At 39.0% G+C, this 24359-nt stretch overlaps 1 protein-coding gene across 1 annotated transcript in view; it reads left to right on the top strand.

The window, feature by feature from the left end:
* NRXN3 (neurexin 3) overlaps nt 1-24359 on the top strand; it is a 744047-nt gene that overhangs the window by 718655 nt on the left and 1033 nt on the right. The gene's annotated exons all lie outside the window — the stretch shown is intronic.

Here is a 24359-nt window from a genome sequence, read left to right on the forward strand (position 1 = left end):
CTTTTCTCAGATATGGAGAACATCACAAGTCCTTTCTGCTTTTCCTTGGAGGTGCACATGGTGTCTGTTGTTCCAGGAGAAATTAAAAACGCTAAGCTCAGACCTTCTCAGGCAAAAGCAACCCTTGAACACATGGTGAATTGTTCCTAGCCCTGTCTGAAAACTAGTGAGAAGGTTTGAAAGATTCACTTGGTCACATAAAACTTCCAGCAAAAGGGGTGATGCTTTTGGTGCAACTTTTCTTATCCTTGGGTATTTTCTGAGCTGAGTCTGCTTGAGTCTAATGCATTCAAATGGTTGAACATACTGTTATTGGTAATAAGAAGATTCCTGCACACTGTGGTATAACTGTATTTGTGAACTAGTTTTAGGTGATTTATAATAAATGTGAGAATCTGTGGGGTTTTTTTACAGATGGAAATTATTCCATGTTATTTTTCTCTCTAAACAGACAATGGTACAGAAGTGGCTTGTCATATTTTAGAGACTTCACAAACAGATGCTTGAACAACAGAAGGAGTTTATACTTCCCATGTGGCAAATGCAGGGTTATATTTCCTTTGACTGTCACAGAGCTCTCTGAACTAGGTCTTTGCTCTCCAGTTATTCTGTATTCTCTGTTTGTACAGTTTGGGAAGAAGATGGGACTGAGATAACCTTTCTGGGTTGACAACAGGACAGCACAGAACTTTCTTTGTGTTCATAATGCTTCTAGTAAGGCAAACAACAGTGGTTGAAAAGATAACTTGTTATAGTACAGATATTTGAATTTTATGTCTCTTGCAGACATCCCACAACTTAATTTTTTGGTTTGATTTGGAAACAGTTTTTGTTATTCTCTCATGAAAACCTCTAGAAATGAATTGAAAAGGAAACCTTTGAGTTAAAATAAATCTTCAGCCAGCAATAACTAATTAGATGTTCTAGACCATTCTGCTGCAGGGCTCTGCGGTATCGTTTCCAGTTCAGTGCGTTTTTGTATGCACCCTTTCTTCTCTTGAGCAGTGGGCTTTTTTGAGTGTAATTTTTGTAATTATTGTATAGCTTGTTGCTTCTACTAATTCTTATGTGGAATCTACCCTTGCAGGATAACATAACGTGGATCCCAGTGATAAGACATAGTGCCTTGGGGGAAACCACCTCAGGGCTCCCAGTCTGAGCAGCAAGGAGGAGAGGTTAGGGATCTGCATGCAAATTATTGTAGTCAGAGTAGTACCCACAGAATCTTGAACATGAAATTTCTTGGGTTTGGGGTTTTCTTCTCCTCTGATGTATGTAGAACACTTTTAAAAAAATGATGGTCTTACTTGATTTTAAACAAAGACAGACCTCATAAACAGCAAACTGCTATATCAGCTTTGTTCATGTTGGTGCCACTGGTAGGTCAGGAGAAATATTTTTCCTCCCAGTGATATATAACAGCTTATAAGAGAGTTTAAAGAGCAGCAGATATCCTGTTGCATATGTTTGGAGGGATAAGACTTATGAAGGCATGATTGGGATTTTTCACATTTTCACATTTTCAGTGCTTGTCACTCTTAGCTATTTATTCCTAGGGGATCTTCTGTGCAACTCACTCCATGAAAACAGGTTGGTCTCTTTTATTATTGGTACTTCTTTCTCATTGGAAGCTGTAAATCTCTGATGTCAGCATAGGTCTCTATCAAAATGGATGCGAGATTGTAAGGAATAGAGAGTGTTCTCTGGCTTCCACACTTTTGACCATGGAGTTACTGTCAAAAATAATTATCAGAAAATATCATAAATGCATCATACATCTTCGAAACAGGAAAAAATCTGTCAGTAATTTGTTTCTGCAGTCCAGTGTCAGATCATCTTTATGGGCTTCCAGGCCACTTTTGGGAATCCCCATCTTGGAACTGAGAATTATGATTTCTTTCTCTGCTGTCTCACTGACTGTGTGGTGCTTGGTATATCACAGGGAGCCAAAAAGATGCTGTTCTACTGCACTTCTTAATATAGTCTACTGGGAATTGCAGGCTGTTCTGGAGGTGTGGACCACTGAGATGCTTTTCTCTAACTGTCAAATAGGTATAGTATTTATTCTTCCTAAGCACTATGAAATCATAGAAAAAAATGGATTTAAATTATGTAGTGTTGTTATGATTCCATGTTGGAAATTATCATCATATTTTATAAAGCCAGTATCATGCAAGTATTTCTTAAAATCAAAAAAGGGGAAGGTGACCTCATAGTCGTCATTGGAATTCACTTCAACAGAATGCGTCTGAGCGAAGAGGTCGCTGAACCTGCCAGCTTCATGTGGTGCTGGAATTTGTCCCTGTGGGGTGTACTGGGTGCCTGTAGTCAATGCAAGCAGATAGCAAAAAGATATCATACACACTTTTTGTCTATTGTGAGCTAGCTGTGTGGTAGTATGTCTCAAAAATCTTGTACTGTAAGATTTCATTATGTTCTCTTGGTGTTTTCTGAGTAGTAGGGAGTGATAGAAAACCATTTTGTTTAAATGATAAATGTTTCTAGACATGTTTTTTTTATTACAGATTCCTTGGAGTCGTTCACTGCCCTTAATGAATAGTTTTAGGTAATTTCTTTGTGTTTCAACACAGACTTGAAAAGGAATGTATTATTTCCTTTTTCCTTTAACTTCAAATGAGGCTAGAAAGGATCTTATCTCTGGGGATATTAGTACAAAGCATGTGACTTTTCCTTCTATGACTGACTGACATATGGCTTATCCAGTCAGTCTGTAGTAATCCTTTAAATTTGTCACATGCCTATTGGTACCCAGAAACATATGCCCTCTGCACTACTAAATATTTGAAAGTAAAAAAAATAAAAGTTGCATCTTGTTGTTTCAGTTTATGTGATGAAGCACCCAGAAAGATTTTCTCACTCTAGGATAAGTTGGTGGGTTTTTTTACTTTTTCCATGGGGAAAAATAGGAATACAGAATAATGTTCCTAATTCTGATCTTTGAGTCCAATCCACAGTTCTGCGCTCTGTAGTGCAAAGAGGAAAACTGCATCCCTGCATATAAGGATGCTGAACAAGCACTGCTCCGTGACATACATTAGCCCTTATAGGCTTAGTGCTGTGTCTGTGCAGAACAGAGGCAGAAACTGGTGCATCTGGGATCCATTTGGCCATTCCCATTATCACTCATGACTCTGATTGCACATCTTCTTGGCAGTCTCACCTGGGAGGGCCAGGAGTGAAAACAATTCAAAGGTGAACTTCGTTCTCAGCCCTAGAAATTCATGACTCAGTAGCAACAGTGTTAGAAGCAGTATAGTTAAAACCTGTGTGGATTCTCCCAATGATAAATCTACCAAGCAGATGCCCTTGTTCAGAGCCATGTCAACTGAGAAAATTTCAGCAGTTTTAAATGCACTAGCAAAGAAAAACTTTTAAAATCTCAGCAATGTGCACTTGTGTGCTCTGCATCCTTTAGAAGCAGTCACTTAATGAGTTTGTTGTACCCACACGCACAGGTATTTTCAGTGTGTTATGTTACATAAGCAAACTACTAAAAAACAAAGGAGACACTTGTATAGAAATATATGAATAAAAACTCTTCAAGCACACTTCTTGAAGACTGATATGTAGCAAATGGTATGGAACCGTACAAAAGAGGCAGCATTAAGAGATGTTGAAATAAGCAACATCCACCTGTCAGAAGAGCAAGTTATAATAGTCTTTATTGGTGTGGGTCACATTTCATGACGATTTAAGTCTTTTCTGTCTTCTCCGAATAAGACAGCCTGGCTCACTTACTCTGATTAAAATTCTCTAGATGATGTATCAAAGTTGTGAAGGCTCATTTTGACTCTAGTTACAGAATGGGTAGCTGTCTTTCTATGGTATTTGTCATTTTACCTTATTGCTGTAAGGCAAGAGGATGAGGAATTTGGTTTAAAGAAAAAGCATTATCTGATAGGGCAAGTGACAATCCAAAAAACTACCGTTAGGGATTTTATTGTGGGTAAACAGTCAATCATAATGTATTGCATTGCTCATTAATACTGCTTGCTTATTTACTTGCCCCTTGTTTTCATCATGACTAATCAAGCTTTCTTTCATCAACATTTCTTTAAGCACCTTGTATAGATAGAAGGGGAGAGTGAGACTGAAACTCATCCAGTCTCCCAGAACAAACCATCAGCAAGCCCAGGAGAATATCCCATGTACCAAATTCCTTATGTACTGGAGCTCCTCAGGGAGGCAGCCATCACAGCTAGCCCCTTCCCAGCATGTGAGCGTATGTGTCTGTATGTTGAAATGCTGATGAGATAATGTTGCAGAAGGAATTGATTAGGAGTAATTTGCTAGAGGAAAGGAGCTGTATTGTGAGCTGTCAGCAAGTAATGAAGCAAGGATGCCAATTGACAGGTGGACCAAAGCATTTTCAGTAGGAGGGAGGAGAAAATCGGTTCCAAGATGCAATTGCTCTAATTGAGGCTGTGAGGAGATAAATGGAGAAAGTTTGCAACAGCTGGAGATTGCTCTGAAGGAAAACTTTGAGGGTTTGTTATCCGCTCAGGAGGTCTTTTAGTCACCATGGTGATGCCTCTGGCAGACATCAGCAGGGGGGAAAAAAGCAGTGAAATTAAAACCAAAGTCAAACAAAAGCCCCCAAGCAAAAGGTTCTAGACATATGGGGGAAAAATAAAGAAATAAATATTGGTGGTGATGTTCTTTGAACTGGCACTTAAAAAGAACTTAAAGTATGCACCTGAACAGTGCTGGGGCACCTTGGTTACAGGCTCTGTGTAAAAATTTCAGTAATTATACAGCAGTGTATATTGATCACCAGGAACAGTAGTGCTGTCCCTGAGTTTTTGGGGCCCAAAGGCACTTTTGCAGGACAGTTTTCCAGTGCCGCTAGAGAGACATGTAGCAAGTTTAATGGTGTGCTTAGGTATTACCGCTTTGAAATAAGAAGGATGGGTATTTAAAGGCCTGCTTTAGAACTAGGAGGGGAAAAATAAAAGCATGGAGAGAGCTCATCATCAGTAGTGCTGTGGTTAATTGGCATGGTGGGTTTAGGTCAAAGATTGGCTGATCTTGGAGGTCTTTTCCAACCTTAATGACTCTATGATCACTATTCATTTTTGTTGCCCTTGATATTCAGCTGATTACTTTGTTTCTTCTTTTTCTTTTTTTTTCTTCCATTTTCAGCACATTATTCCTAGCTGTTCCTTTTTGCTGCCACTTTGAAAGTTTATCTCCTTTTTCGCTATAGGAATCTTTCAAACACACTCCTTAGATAAGCTGTGTGTAGAGTACATAGATTTTTGTTCATCTCATCAGTCATTGTTTTTAGATCTGGATAATTTGTACTGGAGTAGAAAAGGGTGAGTTTAGCCAATACTTCTGTCTGTTTTTCTTCTCAAATTTTAAATATGTTGATATAATGAATTTAATGCTGAAAAATACATACTTCTTATATGTCTGTGCTTTAACATTATTGACACACATGCTGGTGTTGATTGGCTCATTTGTATAGTAGTGGCAGGCAAAAGACACCCTATTACATCAGAGTCCCCTTGGGCCAGTGCTGAACAAACAAATGACTAATTGTAATTGCTGTATTGGAGATACTACCCTGTAATGTCAAAATGGATGCAAATGAATTTATTAAGGAGCAGAAGGAAAAGCAAAGGAAAATGGGAGCTGCAGTAATAGGGTTGTATGCCTGGAAGCAAGAAGAATTTTATTGCGGAATGCTGGATAGGTTGTCTTTTAAAACAGAAGTATCTTTCTTTGGGCTGTGTTGCAGTAGTCTCTAGAAAGTCTAATCAGTGGCCAACTTTAAATTGTATACATGTGTAACTAGGAACTTCCAGACACTGTTCTCTCTGATTAAATGTTATTTGCTGTACCCATCATAAGTCACTTCTCATGGGCCTTGTTGGAGATATATGTCATAGGAGAAGATATGGAGGTGAAAATATTGTGATAATTTTCTTTTTGCATACAAAGGGTACCCTGGAAGGAAAAATAAGTGAGAGCATAAAAATAGATGATACCAGTGTTGCCAAAGAAGTAAAACCAAGTTATGCAGTTTAATTGAAGGAAACAACTTCTTTAGGCTTTCCCCTTCTAATAAGAAGAATGATACCAATAGGTTTGTAGTAAGGAAACATGCTGAAATGCTGTATGTTGATTTATATAGCAGTTAGTGATGGAAATCTCCACATCTGAAAGTAAGGGTTGAGTGACAATGGAAATTCAGTTTTCCTGTAAACTTGTTAAGCAAGATGCTGGCGTGTTGTTAAAAGTGTGGGGGTGGGGAGGGCTCTTGTGTTTTTGTTAGTTGGGTAAGCTTGTATAGTTATTACTGTCATGAGAGTCTGACGTGAGATTTTGGGAATTTATATTTATTATTTTCTTTTTTTTTTTAATGCTGGCATTTTCTTAGTATGTTTATTTTGATTCCTTTGTTTCAACAAAATTGATCCTAAGCGTCATGTCAAAAAAAATCCAATACGTTTCTACACATCAAAGAGCTTGTTTTGTAATGCTGCATATGAAAAACAAGTGAGTGTAGTGCAAATACGGTAGAAAATAGTTAGCTATCCTAGATAGCTGAGATACCATCTCTTTCACCAGTGGCTGAGAGTGCTGCCATTTTCTTAGCTCTTGCTGACTTAATACAGAAATGTATGTAGACCATAGTTCTTATCATGCCTGAGCTTAGTGTGGTATAGCTGCTCAATGTCTGGATTGGTTGATCTTTATGAGTGGACAAATAACATTGTTATTTTGACATCCACGAGCACACGGTCTCTCTTTTCTCTCTGCAACATTATTTATACACTCTGCTCCATGTAGGTCAGCTGTAGATACAGCAGTGCAAATTAGCTTGCACAGGACAGCCTTAAGCTCCCTCACTGCATACAGTCACTTGACCTAACTTAGAAGAGAGGATTGTACATCTTTTACATTGTGTGGCTTCTAGTCTTTTCCACTGGCTGGTCTAGCTGCTATGTAAGCATTAGCAAGTCTTCCATTTCTTTTTGCTTTGCGATGACAGTAACTGGTTGTTGATAGACTATACCTAATGGCAAAATAACTGGACAGAAATAACTGGTTGTTGATAGACTATGCCTAGTGGCAAAATAACTGGACAGAAATATCTGTTACACTGCCCAACTGTGTGTGGTTAAAATCTATTCTGGCAGTGTTATGTGAGAATTGCCTTAAAAGAGAAAGATCCATCTCCCATACTCATGGAATATATTGCGATAGAAGAATGTGAGTGATGGAGGAAGTTCTGATATATTCTGTAACAGGTGGAAAATTTCACTAGCAGTGAGTTCAGTTTTCTGATAATTGGTTTTCCCCAGTATTCCCCCAATACGTTACAGAAGGTATTGTATCTGAATATAAATTAGGATGCAAGCAAATGTTTTGAAGTACTGCAATGAGCATGGTTTAATTTATAGCTAAATGTGCTTGAATCAAGTCACTGACCTGAGATGAATTGCTCAGATTTATGCTTGTTGCAAGGTCAGAGTGACATTCTCTTTTGCTTATGTTTGCGACCTTGCTGTTCAGTTGTGGCAATTGTTTTCACCTTATCAATTCAGCGGTTTATGACTTATTGGAGAATCAAATGGAGAGAATAAAAGCCAGAGGCCCCTGTTCAAATATAAATAACTTTGAAGATTAGCAAAAATGACATGGAAACTGATTGTATGTAAGAAGAAATAAATTAATGTACAAATGTGTTAAGTACTTCAGAGTTTTCCCTGTGTGGGAGTCACCTTTCAAAATAACCTCCTAACCTCTGAACAAAGGAAAATGAGCCTGTGGAACAGCCTGCTCCTCTGAGACCACTGAAAGAGAATTGACTTTTCCTGGAATTTGCTTCTGCTCTAAGCATGCATTCCTATTAAGTAGTACTGAAGGAAAGATACAGCTGTCAGAATGACGTGTTGGAAGGACTTCCCTGAGGAAACTGCAGCTCTCACAGGCTTTATGAGTATCTTCTAGCAACATTCTCTTATGGAAAAGCCAAAAGAATTCTGTAGTAATCTTATTATCTAGAAAAAAGAAGCAGAGTTGAGAGCTGTATTTGAAGCAGACCACGTAAATCTGAAGAGCTGACCTATAGCTAAAATGGGAGAAAATATTGGATTAATGGAATGTGTGTCTAGGCCCATTCCACAAGGAGGAAAACACTTTTCTGGATTTTCAATAAAATGGGTCCTTATGATATATGTAACACTGGTCATACTTTGTGTGTTTATGAAACAGTTAATGACATAGCTCATTAGCAGGTTCTCCTCTTTGATTACCTAAGCGGCTGATCTTGGAACAGAAACTTCTCTTTGTGTTTTCAGGCCCTTAAATAGATGAAGTACTGCTTGCAGGCCTGAGACTGAGATGTCATAAGGGGAGATCTATTTTTAACAGGAATATTGAGGAGAGCACATGTGAAAGGAGGAAATTCTTTCTAGGATAGAAGAAATATTAAGATCCAAGAGCCAACATCACACTTTGGCACTTTGATCTTCAATAAATACAGTGATGAATTGTGAAATACTTGGAGAGAAAGTAGGTGGCAAGAACCAAAACAAAACAGTGAAAATGTTATTAATGACTGGGGAAAAAAAAAAAAAGGCAGTGCCATGTCTGCTAGAGAATTACAAGGTAGTTAGCCTAGCATCAGTTCCTGGGAAGATTACTGAGCAAATTTTCCTAGAAGCTGCTTGCAAGCACTCAAAGGATAAAAAGCTAACTTGGAATAGCCCACATGGATTTACTAACGGCTAATTATGCTTGGCCAAGTTCACTGTCCTCTGCAATGAGGCTGGCTTTGTGAATACCAGGGGTACAGCCTTCTACAAAGGCTTTGATACAATTTCCTGAAGCATCCCTATAGCCCAGCTTGTGAGATAAGGGTTAGGTAAATGGATGATGAGGTGGGTGGGAAGCTGACTTGAGTGCTGGTGCAAAGGGCTGTGCTCGCTGGCAGAAAGTTAAACAGGCAGTTTATGACTAGTGATGCCCCTCAGGGGTCAATGCTGATGCCACTACTGTTTAATGTCAATGTTGATGACCTGGGTAATGAAACAGAGTGCACTCCCTGCAAGTTTGCAAATTACCAAACTGGAGACAGCTGTTGATGAGCTGCAATTCAGAGGGATCTCAACAGGTTGGAGAAATGGGGTCATCATGATGAATCTTATGAAATTTGACAAAAGCAAATACCAAGTCATCTATGATGGAAAGTCCCTGTGCAACAGGACAACAGGTTATGTTCCAAAAGGTTATGAAAGGAAGAAAGCAGCTGTGTAGAAAAGGTATATAGCCATTTGAATTAGAGCCACCAGTGTGTCCTTGTTCGGAGAGCCAGTTACATAGTCATCTGCCTTAGAAAGGATACAGTCAGCAGGCCAAGGGAATGGTTTCATCCCCTGTAGTCAGTACTTGTGAGATGACATCTGGAATACTGCATTCAAGTTTGGGCTTCACATGGCAGAAGGCCACCAAGGTGGTAAAGGTTCTGGAAAACATGACGTATGAGAGTCTGGGGGAACATGGTTTGCTCAGCCCTAAGGGAATAGAGGGAGCAAATACTATGGTTGTCTTCAACTACCAGACTAGGAGTTTATAGAGAGGACTTTTCTTGGAGATGCACAGAAATAGTATGAGAAGAAATGGGCATAAAATGGAATGTGGAAAATTGTAATTTAAAGAATAGGACAGTGAAATACTGGAACTGATTGCCAATGAAGCTGCTGAATATTCTTTCTTTGAGGTATTCAAAACTGACCTGAAGTAGTTCTGGAGTATTCTGCTATCATTGGCCTTGCCTTGGGTTGGAGGAGAGGGAAACTAAATGACCTCTACATTTTCCTTCCAATTATTCAATGATTCTATGTTTCTAAGCATTTGAGGTGTGAAGGCCTATATGTTGCCTGTTTTCTCTGGGAGTATGGAATTGATGGAACTGTCATCATTTTTCAGTGTAAGGTGCAGGCATTGTAAATTACTTTTTATCCATATTTTGCTGGTTTTATATTGCATTCAGAAGGAGGTTTACAAAAGATCAAACATAAATGATCAAAAGTTTGAATAACTAGAGTTTATAAAAATTTCGTCTTTCTATCTCACCTGCCAAAGAAGTCAGAAGGTAAGCGATTATGGTCTACTTGCATGTCTTTCTAGCTGTCACCTGTGGATCTCTGTAGGATGCAAGTGCTGCAGTTTGAGGAAGAATGAGTGACCCTTAACGGAGGGCTTAAGAGGCATTCTAGGCCTGGAGATGAAAGGATGAAGAACAAATCCTCTGTATTATTGAAGCGTGTGAAAGGCATGAAAGAGCCAGAGGTAAATCAATAGTTTGCATTTACAGCACAGGAGAGAAAAAAAAAGATAGACTGGGATTTATTTTTCCAGCTTATTTGAAAAAGATTTCCCCCCTACCACCTTAGGGAGCACAGATCTGAACTTTATATAGAATTCTGTGGTTTTGGCACCCTGAAAGGTGCAACTCTTTCCTATGTTGTCTCCCAAATAAATGGTTTAGTAATTAAATGCCTTATTGGGAATGCAGCTGGCAATTCACAATAAAGTGGTAGAGACTGAAACTGAAATACTGAGGTACGCTGCTTGCAGAGGTGGAGGTGAATACACACTTGAAATATGAGTGCAGAAAATGTTTATCAATTTTAATCAAAGTTTCTCAGTGGGAGTTGGAGAAAAGGTTAACAGGACATGGTCTATCCATTTTTAGCTGTTTCTTCAGCCTTATTAACTTATCTCTCTAGAACTTCTAAACAATACCCATTAAATACCATATGGTTGACTTACTACTCTAGGAAGTCTCTTCTACATGTCTAGATAAGTGTTTGGTAGCAGCTGTAACTGGTCGACCTTAGCACTGTGTGGTGATGTGGTGCATCATCTTGTAATATAATGATAGATTAATTTTAAAGGTGAGAAAGTTAAATTTCTCCTATTAGTTTGTGTAGGCCCCCTTCAAGAATAGGACATGGCCAGAACATTTAAGATCAAGTACTGTATAGAGGTGCAAAATGTAGCATTAAAGCATAATTTAAAATGTGTAATAAAAGATAATTCTCTGTGATGATATTAGAGATATTATCTGTAATATTCATAGAAACTTATTGCTTCTCTGCCTGAAGTCACCTAATACTTTCAATGAAGTGTAGGGAAATCGCAGCTGTCATTAGATTGATGTGATCAGCCGACAGACCTTTCATTATCCTCACCTCTCTGACATGTGCTGTTGCCTTGTGCAGCTGAAGGCCACAGACTCAAGGCCTCTCAGATGATGATGATTTTAGTCCAGATTGTAACTGCTGAATTTCTCAGGAGACAATAGTGATGGAAAAACTTTAGAGTGGCTGAATATCAAAGTCATACGACTTACTGGTAGCCTTGGCTAGGGGAAGAAGTGTTGCATTTGCTAAAATGCCTCACACAACACATATTTGATGGAGCTGTTACTGTGTGAAACTGTAAGATGGAGGCCACTAGTGTGGTGTTAAAACTATGATGCTGAGGTGCTTTCTAGTGCAATGATAAGGAAGGACCACTGTGGATGGCATTGGTGGCTAAACATCTTTTGCCGTGAAAGAAGGGTAGCCAGGGCATGGGAGATAAGATGTCTCCCTGGAGTGATATTACATTTGTAATTGTGAAAGCAGAGGATGCTGGGAAAGAACTGTTACCAAAGACAAAGCACACTGGCTGAGAGGAACGAAGGTCAAGGTGAGCAAGTTATTCAGAACCACTCTGTTTTTTCTCTCCCCTGCTGACTTTCTTCAGATACAGTTGTTCTTGAATGATCACAATCAGTATATCAAAATAAACGCTTTATAGAGTAAGGTAAAAGCAGTTGCTGGCAAGACTGTAAATCCTCTCATGGAACAAATGATAACTCAGCTCAAGAGCCCTTTTGTCCTGGAAGTATGGGAGGGATATAAATTCTCTGAAAGTATCTGTCAGTCGGAATTGCTCTGCATTCATCATGCCAGCCCTCTGTATCATTCATGAATGTCATAAGACACTAAAGAATTGGCACTTCATGGTAAGAATGATTAAACAACCATTACACTTGTCTTTTACTCTGGCATGGTACTTTTAACAGGTTGCCTGTATAAAGCTTGCATATTTCCATCTCTCCTAGTGGTGGATGCCCTTTCACGGTGGCAAGACAAGGAGGTAATAGCAAGAAAAGCTGCATATCATTTACACAGAATAATTTAAATACCATATGACTAGCTCTGGATGCTTTTTGTTTTCATGCTCCCACTATGTGACCTTGGGAAGGTTAGAGAGAGCCTTGGGAATGGTGAGCTTCCATAAATGCACTTCTTCTCATCACTGGCCTTCCAGTACTTGTGAGGGACAATATTATATTTGAGGTGAGGTCAAAAAGCTCAGAACTCTCAGTTTCTTTCCCTGACAGATCAAAACACAACCCCATTTAGTACTACAAGGCTAGGCTGTGTCTGCAGTAGCAATCAGCATGACAGTGGGTTTTCAGAATGAAATTTAATATCAAGAATCTGAGATCTGTACTGCAGGCATTTTGCTTCTGAAGTGTTACTTAGGACTATCTCTAGTCTAGTACTATAGACTAATATCTTGTTAAAAGCTGGACTGCATCTTCCAGTTTGGTTTTATTTGAAAAGAATCAAGTTTGTGTACTCTGAGACTGGTCTGATGTGAACCAAAGCATGGCAAGTGGTGGTAGAACAGGAAATTTATTTTGAAAGCATATTGCTGAAATGCTAATGACCAGCAAAAGGTTAGATACCTGAAAACCTGCTGCTTATTCCAAACTCTGCTGCTAATTTAGCATATTCTATTTGGTAAAACTCTTACCTTCTGAGTCTCTGATGAATACCTAATAGCTGGTATTTCTGGCCCAACTCTTATTAGCTGTCAAGACTGAAAATTTGAGTTTGATCTCTAGCAGTGAAAACAGTAAACATAAACTGTATTTTCTGTTTTGGTATCTATGATTAAGAAAATGTGCACAGGCATGTAAGGAAGAATGAAGAATTACCTACAGTTAAAAACCCAAAATCCTTGTAGTCTCAAACTGGTCATGCAAGATGTTATGTTACTTAAACTGGAAGTGGCTAAATGAAACTGAGAGAACAGGAGTTGCCTTTGTGGTTTTGTTTTGCTTTGGTCTTGGTGTGGTTTTTTGTTTGTTTTTTTAGGTCTGGGGAGGATTTCTTTGGCTGGTTGGTATTCGTTGTTTGGGGTTTTTGTTTGTTTTACTTAATCTTTTTTTCCTAACAGTTTAATTGTTTAAATGTAATAAACTGTAGCTTCAGGATGAAGACTAGAAAGAGATTCTTTAGAGGAGAGTTAAATGGGGTGAGATCAATACTAGCAGTTTAGCTTCCATCCATCCTGACTAGACCATTGTGTTACCATTCAGATTCTGTAAAACTTTAGTGAACTAACATATCTATTCTTCCTTCAAGCCCCAAATGAGCTATGAATCCTGCTGTGCTTCTCGTTCTAACAGTAGTCTCTGTATTCAGATCCTCTGGCATGCTGCCTTCTGGGTTTCTTGAAGGACATCCTCTCTGTGTGCTCTTTTATCAGGGAATACCAAGAAATAAGAAATTGCATCCTAACTCTACCTCCTTTTTGGAAGCAGAATGCAACTAAGAAATAGTTCCATCTTCCTTTACTGAATGTAGTCACAATTGCACCTAACAAAATCTCTTTGCAGGTAGTGCATAACTTGGACCCCACCAGTAAACATGTCCTGCTGTTCTGCAAGGGTCACAGTTTTCTGGGCACTTCTACCCAGCGAATTTCATATTTCTCTTGTGTTTCTATCTTCTTCTGTCTCTTCTTCTGTGCATAGTGGTTTTAAGCCTTTTGTTTCCTATAGCTTTTGTGGTTTTCAGGCTTTTAATGTTTTTCATACTCTGTAATGTGTACGGGAAAAAAAAAAAAAAAGACCTAGAGGAATTGCCCCTGTGGACTTTTCTGGATTGATAGATTTCATCTGGCTGCCTAAAGCTGGGGGGGCTGAATCTGATGGCACAACTGGTCCCTTTACTGAAAGCAATGACTTAAGGATTGAGGGTGGGGGTTTTGATAAAAGTCTGCAAGACAAGATTGACACTGAGAAGATAGATATAGGGACAGATTACTATGCCTTACAGAACAAGAACTAGGGAACATGTAATCTATTTAGGAAGAGCAAGTATGAAAAAGATGATTCTTCACACAGAAGGGTGATTCTTCTTCACTCAGGCTGAAAGAGACCTCAGGAAATCTCTAGTCTAAACCCCTTCCTGGGACAAGGTCGGCTGTGAGGTCAGATCAGGTTGCTTGTGGTTTTATGTAGTCATATCTTGAAAACCTCCACATACAGAGACTCCAAAATCTCCTTGGGCAACCTGTTTGCCTGTCTGTCCTTGTGAAGAGAAAGCTTTTTCCTTCTATAGAGTCAGATTCTCTCAATTCAAACTATGACAGTTGCATCCTGTTCTTTATCTGTGCACCACTGTGAAGGGCCCGCCTTTGGCTTCTCAATAACCTCCTTGCAGGTGCTGTCCTTAAGTCCCCTTGAAGTTGTGTCATCTTCAAGCTGATAAAGCCCAAATCCTTTGGTATTTCCTCACAAGGCAGGCACTTCAACCACCTGACTATCTTTGTGGCGCTTCACTGAACTTGTCCCAGTTTGTCAGTCCAGAATTAGATGCATTGTTCTGGATGCAGTCTAACAAGCACTAAGTAAAGGGGAATAATCACTTCATCTATTAACAGGCCAAGGTCCTGCTAGTAGAGTAAAGGATGCTGTAGGCTGTCTCTGCTGATGGGACCCACAGCTGGCTAATGTTTAACTTGCTACATCACTGGCAGATTTGTGTGAGTCATTGCTAAAGGTTTGTAAGTCGTTATTGTGAATGCAAAACTTCTAAATGTATTCAAGGAGAGACTGCATAAGTACTTGAAAATGAGATCTCTTTGGGATTACTGTATAAACAAACTACATGAGGCAGAATTAATTGCTGAAAAGACTCATGGTCTGGATGCATACTTTAAGGAAACAGGCTTGCTCTACTCTTAGTTTTCCTTGGGTGCCCACTTAGGACCATGATAGTGAACTACCATGATCCTTATCTGACCAATCACGTTGTTATAATGAAAATTAGGGTATTGCTGAAATATTTTCAGAGTTGCAATTTGTTACATTTAAGCTGGTGTGCCTTTTGTCATCTGGTGTATGTTTTAGTCAGCAGCTGATCCCTAGATTCCTTCTGAGATGATAAACATCTTCAACATGCCCACTGGCAAATTCAGATTTGGGGAAAAAATGCAGTCTTCCCAGTATCCCAGATTTAGAGAAATCTGTAGTTCAAGCGTAAACTGTCTTGGACCTTCTAGTAGTTCTAGGAACATTTCCATGCTCTCCTCCTTTTCCAATATTTTTAATGCAGTGTAACTAATAAGAAGTAGCATACTGTCTGATCCGATTGTTGGTTGATGCACACATACTGGGAGGAAAGTGACTCGTATTAATTTGCTGTCATTAAAAAAGACAAACATAGAAAGCAGGCGTGATCTGAATTGCTGCTTCCGTTTTGTGTTTCCGCTTTTATAGCTTCTCCTCCTTTTTGTACAGAAGCAGCTCCTTCATATTTTAAAGTGAGAAATGAATTTCAGTTTTATGTCAAACAATGTCTGCTTTTTGTGATGAGTATGGTGCTCAGTTTCAGTCTCAGAGGGTTTGTCAAGGGAAAACCAAGTATCCTGAAGGGAAAAAGAGATTCATGAGCTAGTTCATGTGCTTTGTATTTTCCATGGCTTTAGTTTTCTTTAATCTTGATAAATAAAAGAAGGTTTCAGTAGTTGTATCATAGAATGTATTAGGTCAGTCTGTCTTTCCTCCTAGGATGGATCCTATTATGGAATGGTCAAATGAACCAGCTAATGATGATTAGATTCTCTGTAACCTCCTTTTTCTTTCTTTTTTTTTTTTTTTTTTTTAATCAAGCAGGTGTTTGTTTTAATGCACCTTTTAAACTCAGGATGTGGAAAACACAGCAAGGGAGTCCCAGAGATGTACAAGTGCCAGAGAGGATCTTTAGATGAAGGAGGAATAGGACTTTTCATGCTGATTGATGATAGTCAGTTTTGACTAGGCTTTCATTTCTTGATGTGCATGATTGAGTGAAAGAAACTGAAAAGATGTCCCTGGGATATCCTGATATTGCAGATCATTTGTATAATGTAAGAACACTGGTATATATGCTTAAAGGCAGGGGAAGTGTCTATGTCTAGCTTGTTTTTGGTTCCTGAGGTCTCATTACTTCTTTTGTCTGAGAACTTTTTTTATTTGGTGTGATGTGAAGTGGAATAAGAAGAGGAGTAGTAAAATAAAGATTAGGATAACAATGTAATTGAAGTTTAGGATTGAGGGCAATAGGACGACAGCTTGTAACTAGAGAAGGAAGAATAGCTGTTGTCAAGATTGATGGCTCAGTAAATATGGAAGGGCAGAAAGAATGGGACACTTCTCTCTTGGACTTTTTTGAATGCTCCACTAGTAATTTATTTGATAATGGTAGCTGGTAATGCTGTTACGCATCTCATGTAACTGTGGGGCAAAGAATCTGTATTATGCTGAATGTAATGCATTTAGTGGACAACACCTGTGGGAGTAACTTAAAAAAATAAAACTGCAGATGCTGGAAATTGGGAACACCCATTAGGTCATCTCTAACAATACAGATGTTCCAGCACTCTTAGAGTTGACCCAGCTGAAGTGATTTCAAGTAGAGTCAGCTGAAGAGTCAGCTAAACCATCCATGCTCTTCAGCAGTATATTTCAAAACTAGATGAAAACTTTACCTATTTTCATCGGTATTGTTGTTCTTAGTGCATATGGGCACTCTTTCATTTCTTTGACTGTCCTCATAATATTCTTTTCATTCTTTCACTCTATTTACTACTAAGAAATTAATGGGAATTGGAGTTGCACAGCATGGTTAATCTATTTGATGTGGACAGAATGAGTTAAGTTGTAAAAACAACTGTCAGAAGCTTCATTTTTTACTCAGCCAGTACACATCCTTTTGACAGTGTACAGGTTTCAACTGATGTTTTATTGTCTACATTGTGATGTGATAAACTTTGGAGTTGCAATAAACAGACAAGCCATTTGAAAGTTGTGGTGCTCTTTTCTGCTCTGTGCAGTGTGTGTTATTTGCTTTAACTCCCTCTTAGAACTGGTGGTCAAAGCATGGCATGCTTTTCCTCAAGAGTGTAGCAGGATGCTACACATAAGATGCTGAATTGTCTGGCTTAGTTAAGGCCCGAATAGCTATGCCACAGTTGTTTCTCTGAGTAGAAACTGAGTGGTCAGATGTGCAGTCTACCTTAAGCTGTGAACATAAGGCAGAGACCTTAATTTTTGGGGCAGTAATCAGATCTGTCCAATCAGATTTCAAGCAAAACCTCCAATCTATTTTATCAGAGTTTTCTGTTAGAACAGAAATTGATCTTAGCAGCTCTTCCTTGTTGCCTTGTACATCTTCACTTATGAAAGCAGAATAGCTCTTTATATACCATTTTTTTTGGAACTGCTTTTTTATTTCATGACCAAATAATGATGCCTCCTGCTGCAGCAAATTTTGTCTCCTTACTGAGTTTCTGCAGATGTATACCTGATTTTTTTCTCACTTGCTTTCATGACAATATTCTAACCTGCATTGCTTTACTAGTGCCTTTTCTGGTGATAGTAAATGAACTGCCAGGTGCAAGAAGATAAGGGTCACCATTACTTTTTCTTCTTCATATAAATTTGGAAAAAGCTCTACCTTTTTTTATTGAGACTTTGTGGAATTTTGAATGTCTGTATAAACTATCATGTTTCCTTTATTTAATTATACCTTTAGAGGGCTGGTGGTTAAAGGGCTGCTAATTACAGGGGCTACCAAGGTTTCCTTCCTGATGTGAATTGGCTCTGGATTTTCTCATGTAACCTGTGGTCATGTCTAATATGTTACTGATTCCATCCTTTTGCAACACTACTTCTTGAAAATTACCTAAATTTTAGTTTTCTGCCAAGAAAGAAGAGCAAAATGCCATCACAAATTTTCCTGTAGATGAACTGGTAGCTTCTTTTTAAATAGTAGAAGGTTATGATTATTTATAAATATATTAGGACCTTTAGACTGCCATATGAAATACCCCAAGAGACTCATCAGAACTACTGGACTAAGCAGAAAACACAGTAGGACCATAAAGTAGGCACAAAGTGGGAGGTGTGGAGAAAAGGCCAAGAAAAGCAAGCAATGGGTAAGGAAAATGCAGTAGGATTCTTTTCTTTGAATACTGGTGTTGAATTTTGAATACTTGCATTTGAATTTTGACTTTAAAAATTGATGTCTTCCATTTCTCCTCTGAGGAGTGTAAAAAAAGTTTCCAGTCCTTTTACAGAAGTGTTAAGAAGTAAAATATTACCTATACTTGTTGTGGTTTAGGAATGATATTCCCCAATTAAGTGTATGGTATTCTATACCAGCTACATCATGCCCAAATCCTACACCTTCAAACTATATACGTATATGCACAAGCACAGATATAATTTCCATAGCCATAGTTTGTCCCTCCAAGATGTCTGAGTTCATTTGATCCATGACTGTGGTTTCTATCCATCCTGGATGTCTTCCAGAGCAGGAGAGCTGGTGTGCTGTTGGCTGGCTCCAAGCTACATCAGGAGCTCACGACTGGTATATCTGCAGCAGTCCATACTCAGTGTCCATGATTGTTATGGCATACAGTAGCAGTGTCAGTCAGCAACCAGTATTATACAGTTCAACATTACAGACTGTTCTAACCCCAAAAAATCAAAGCGCCTTTGGGTAAACATTGTGTTTCCCTATCCCTCTACATTACCCACCAAGTGCACACAGGTCCTTGAGCAAAAATAATCCCATGGATGGTTTTGCCTTTGCTTGAGGCAGAACTAATCCCAACTGTCATCCCTAACACACTTCTTGTATGTACCACAGGGCCTTTATGCCCTGTTATGGTACACAGAGGTTCTGATTGAGCAGGGCCAGCTCAACTGGTAGAACCTTTAGTGTCAACTAACCAGGTGGCCTCTACTGAATGATACATTTATTAAATGTAATGGTTTTTAACAGTCCATTGTACCATTCAATTTTCCCAGAGGCTGGAGTGCGATAGGGAATATTGATATATCCACTCAATACCACACTCCCTGGCCCAGGTGTCTATGAGGCAACTTTTGAAGTGAGTCCTATTGTCCAACTCAGTTCTTTCTGGGGTGTCATGTCACCACAGGACTTGCTTTTCAAGACTCAAGAGTTTCCTGTGGTGATTGTTCTTTCTCTCAACTCATGTACCTGTGCTGATATGGTTTTCCATTCCACTTTCTCATGTCCTCTCCCCGGTCGTGCAGATAAAAGCATACCTGAGACTGCTCCCTTTACCAAGCTATGCAGTGCAGAAAGGAGCCCTTCCCCCATCCTCAGAAAATGACATGAGGTATAGAATAACCTCTTGGCTACTGCAAAAATTAACCCTGTCCTAGCCAGAACCAAGACAATACTTTAAGAATTCTATGTAAGAGAATAAAGACATAATAATTTAAGGAAAGACATATACCTTGTAGCTTAGATGGGAAGTTGATATCAATAAGTTTACATATCTCATGGTTTTTGGTGAATTACCACCACAATCAGGATATTTGCTTATACTGGGTCATGAGTGGCAGGAGGCTGCAGAGCACCCGGTGTGGGAGGAGGCTCTGAACTGCTATGTGCGGTCTCTGCTAGCCCTGACATGGATGAAAACAACCCACAACATGCCAGAACCTCAACCTGTTGAAGCAGCATAGTGCTGCTGCTGGGACTCATTTAAAGAAGGGCAATAGCTATCAGGGGTAGGAGACACAGAAAGTGGCATGGGAGGGCTCATAGGAGAACGCACAAAGGAAGGAGGCACAGAATAAGGTTCAGGGAGAAGCATGTAGAAGAGAACATTGATGAGGACAATCTGAGGACACATTCATTTGAAAGGAAGCACTCCATGTTGGACGAAGCTTGCCTCTGATGGGTCTGCAGGCCAGAATAGAGACACTCTCAAAGGAACTGGGCCAGAGGGTGACCTGTGCCAGAGCAGGGACACCACTGAGGGGCCTGGGGCCTGTGGGAAATACAGATGTAGGAGCACCCTGAGGGGCTGTAGCTCATGGAAAAGAGATGCTGTAGCACAGAAAGTGGAAGGAAACCTTCTGCATTACCTATTGTCTCACTGCAGCACAGAGGGAGGGGAAGTGAGGGAGGGGGAGGAGAGGTATTGACCTGCAACTGAGCCTGGGGGAGGAAGGAACTTCCCCTAAGTGTTTAATTGTTGTCCTTGTTCCCCAATGCCTGAATCAGTAATTAAACGTTTGTTTTAATTGTCAGGAAAGCCAATTAAGTGAGATTACCCCAGCTGAGATTATTTTGCCCATGACAATGTCACAGAGATGTGGCACTGTGGTCGCGAATTTTGGTGTTAAGTAATTATTGTAGCTTTTGAATTGGCCTGAGTTCCTCATAATTTTCATCCTAAAGGTACTTTTTTGCTTGTAAAAATATGAACTGTAACATCTACACTATATTCACCTGTACTTATGTGCCAGTACAGAGTTGCTGCCATTAACCCTTCAATGTATAAACATTGTAATAACTACCAAATGTTGCATTTTCCTGGCCACAGCTACAGCTGTGCTGAGGCAAAACAGGCTGCTGATGGCTTAGTAGATGCAAAGAGAGAATTTGCAATTGAATATTTAATCTGGGGAAATTCACAGGATCCCTAGGGCAAAGAAGCTATAATTTGTGCCGATGTGACAGACTTATTTTTTACTACTTTACTGTAATAGTTTAAGGCAGGATAAAGGTGCTGCAGTTGTACTGTGTTGATTGAAGAATACTCTTCTTTAAAATAGGTTTTTGAAGACTTTGGGTGATGATGAGGAAACAGTGATAACTGAGTTAAAATGACAGCTGATGGTGCCAACTTCAATTACTTGTTTCTTAGCACAGCTCACTTGTAGACTTTTTGCTGTGGCTTATAACCTTGGTTATAACTTTTCTGTTAGGAGTTTTCTGTGAGGCATCTTTGCTTCAAAATACTGTGACTTTACTGAATAATCTATCAGTTTTATCCATAAATTTAGCCAGCAAATACATAATTTACCTAAGCTAGATATGTAGGAGGCATTGTCATTGCAACATAACCACCTTTAATATTTAAACCTCTAAACACCAAAGATGTAAGTTATAGCTACAAGTTATGTAATTTCTGGAAGAAGTCAACTCCCACTCTAAGTTTTATGAGTTTATAAGTTTTGTACATGCTAAATGTGTCATGGTGTCCTAGTAACTTAAATCTGTAGGGAATGCTCCCTAACTATATGTATCTTTAGTTCTCTGAGCTCCCCATGATGACCAAATTCAGCATGGAATATCCCAGTAGAGTAGGTGAAAATATTCTGCTTTTATGTGTTTTTACATGTTGGTACAGTAAATCTGGGCACTGTGAGAAGTGAGCTTGCTAACACAACTGACTGAGGAAATAATTTTGTGTGATCGTGTTCTTTTTTTTTTTTCCCCCCATGGTATAGGTTGAAGTTAATGTTATACAGTTGAAGTGGTGAAACACTGTAACAATAACAAATGAAATTAATCAGTCCCTCAGACTTTTCTCTTGTCAAGGCATAGTTGGTATTGTATTTATTAAAAGAGTTACATAACTAAACGTTGAACAATGAGGAAAAACTAAATATAAATTGGCTGCTCATTTAGAGTGTAGTATCTACTGTTTTGAATAGAAAGTGTCCTGGAGAAAAGTATGTGTTCTTGTCTAATAAAGTGGTGTGTAACAAAGCTTAGGTACAATGAGATCAACAGACATTCATTTCACTAGCTTTTTTTAATCAGAGTTCTTTGGTTAATTATTCTACAATTCTCTGCAAAACCACAAAGTAAGGATAGTTATGGTTGCTGCAGTCAAATAGAAGTATTTAAGTCTGCATGTTTGTGTTGTACGGTTTGTCTTTTTAGTTGTTTTTTCCTTCTATGTGATTACAATATGGTTGTAACTCTTCTAACACTTCCTCTTCCACTTTTACTTGATGTTTGCACCTTGCCTTTTCAGACTGGATTAGCTATTTTGTTCATAATCTGGGGGGGGTGGGAGGGGGGAAATGATACTGGCACAGTGTTAATGTGCATCTCTTTCCAAACATGGCAATGCGTATCCTGTACATCCTCAAAAAGATTGTGAAGGGGAGTTTGATGTATCCAACAAATTGTTATGCATTCAGCTACACATAGATAAAGCAAGTGGCCCATCTTTTAGTATGCAGGTATATCTGACCTGGACAATAATGAAACAACTGCTGGCCACCAGGCTTATGCTAACAGGTCTGTTTGGGTAGTGCTGCTCTGGTTGTTGCATTGTTGGATATTAGGAAGAAATTTTTACAGAGAGATTAATCAGACATTGGAATGGGCTGCCCAGAGAGATGGTGGATTCTCTGTCCCTGGAGCTTTTTAAGATGAGACTGGGTGTGGCACTGAGTGCCATGGTCTAGTAACCACGGTGGTGTTGGATCAAGGGTTGGACTTGATGATTTTGAGGGTCTTTTCCAACCTGGTTGATTCTATGATCTGAATTATCTTTGTTGCAAAAGCTCACTGCCTTGCCAGCATGTATGACTGCAAAGTTCATCACAGTGAAAAGTAAAATTGGACAGTCTGTGGACCAGCAGAACTCCAGGGATGAGTTGACATTCCTAGTTGAACCAGAACACTATATGTCTTCCAGAAGCAATATGTAGAGCCATCTCACAGAAAACTGAAATAAGATCCGAGAGGTAGGTTTATACTGTGTTATACTGCTCCTTACCTTAGGAACCTTTGGTACCTTAGTACCGAAGTACTGAGTTAGGCTTAGAAGCAAAAATCTGTGCTCTGTAAGGAGAAAATAAGATCTGTTTAAGTTTCATAAAAGGCCTATGAGGGCATAATTGGTTCTAATTGGTTCTCATTGGAGGACTAACATGGTCTACCTGCAGCCAAATGGCTCTTAGAGAGACAAAGAATTAATTGGTCTTCATAAATAGTGAAGAACTCTCCACCAAGCTTGTTTTTGCTGCTGAAGGGCCTGATAACCAGTACAAAGAAAAGGAGGATAACTTGCAGTTCAAGTGACAGTAATTTTGAAAAGTGGGGTTTAATCTGTGAAGTAACAAGTAAATCTTGTTTTGCTTAAGACTTTGCTGTGCCTAGTTTTGGTCTGTAATGCAAATACACATGGAAGTTATAGAACAAATTGATAAACTGAGGGAGAATATTTGTAGCATAGTTTTAGGGGGCTGTTGGTATACCTGTGCATGAGGGGAAGACATAGATAATTCACTACCTGGTCATCTCCAACTATCTAACCATACGGTTACAGATACAGTTGGGGATTTTTTTAAACAAACAAACAAACAAACCAACCTCCTTTCTATACATCCTGCAGTAGTCATGCACCCTATATCTGGAGTTCAAAGGTCAACTGGGAGATTGAATTCAGTCTGTAAAATTAATCTTTCTGAAACTGAAATATGTGCACAGTTGTAGAATGCCAGTGTGCTCTTTTGTTAATTCTGGATTATGAGTGAAATTTCCTATCTAACCCTGATTTCAGACACACTTGTCTGAATTTTCTGAAGGCATGTTCTGTTGGATATGCACAGGCCTAGAAGGAAGGAAACATAATTAGTTTTCATTCTGTCATTGAGTCAGCTGTTAACAAATAATTTCATTCCTGTGTGGCTGAGTTTTTGATGTTTGTTTTGGTAATGTGTTCTGAGATGTCCAAAGGAAGCCTCTTTAGCAAGGGAGAAGCGTATCAATTATTTCTACTAATGTGTAGCATTTATTTGGAATTCATATCATAAACAGCTTTAGTGAAGCTGCAGCTTTGTAGGCAAGTGTAGAAGTTATCCATATATGATTCCTGTTTCTGTATCTAACTACATTTACTCTGCTCATGATTGCTTGATGCATGTTTCTGGTTGGTATGGTGGGAAAAAAAATCATCAGTTGTATTTTCACTCAGATTAGAAAGTGTACCCAGTAATTGCCTGTGCTTTCCACAGATATTTCATCCTTGTTTCAGTAATGGAAGCTGGTTATTTTTGCTTACTGTTATGTAACATTGTAATAGGGCTCAGAAAATGAGGTTCAGTAAGTGGCTGAAGCATTGAGAAGTGTTTTTCCTGGTATGCCTGTAGATTTTTTTTTTTTTCAGATATTTTCAGAATTTCAGATATATTTTCCAAG

The sequence above is a fragment of the Empidonax traillii genome, unplaced genomic scaffold (assembly GCF_003031625.1).
Source record: "Empidonax traillii isolate 1590-97213 ecotype Southwest subspecies unplaced genomic scaffold, ASM303162v1 scaffold132:size1788729, whole genome shotgun sequence".
NCBI classification, from domain to species: Eukaryota; Metazoa; Chordata; class Aves; order Passeriformes; family Tyrannidae; genus Empidonax; species Empidonax traillii.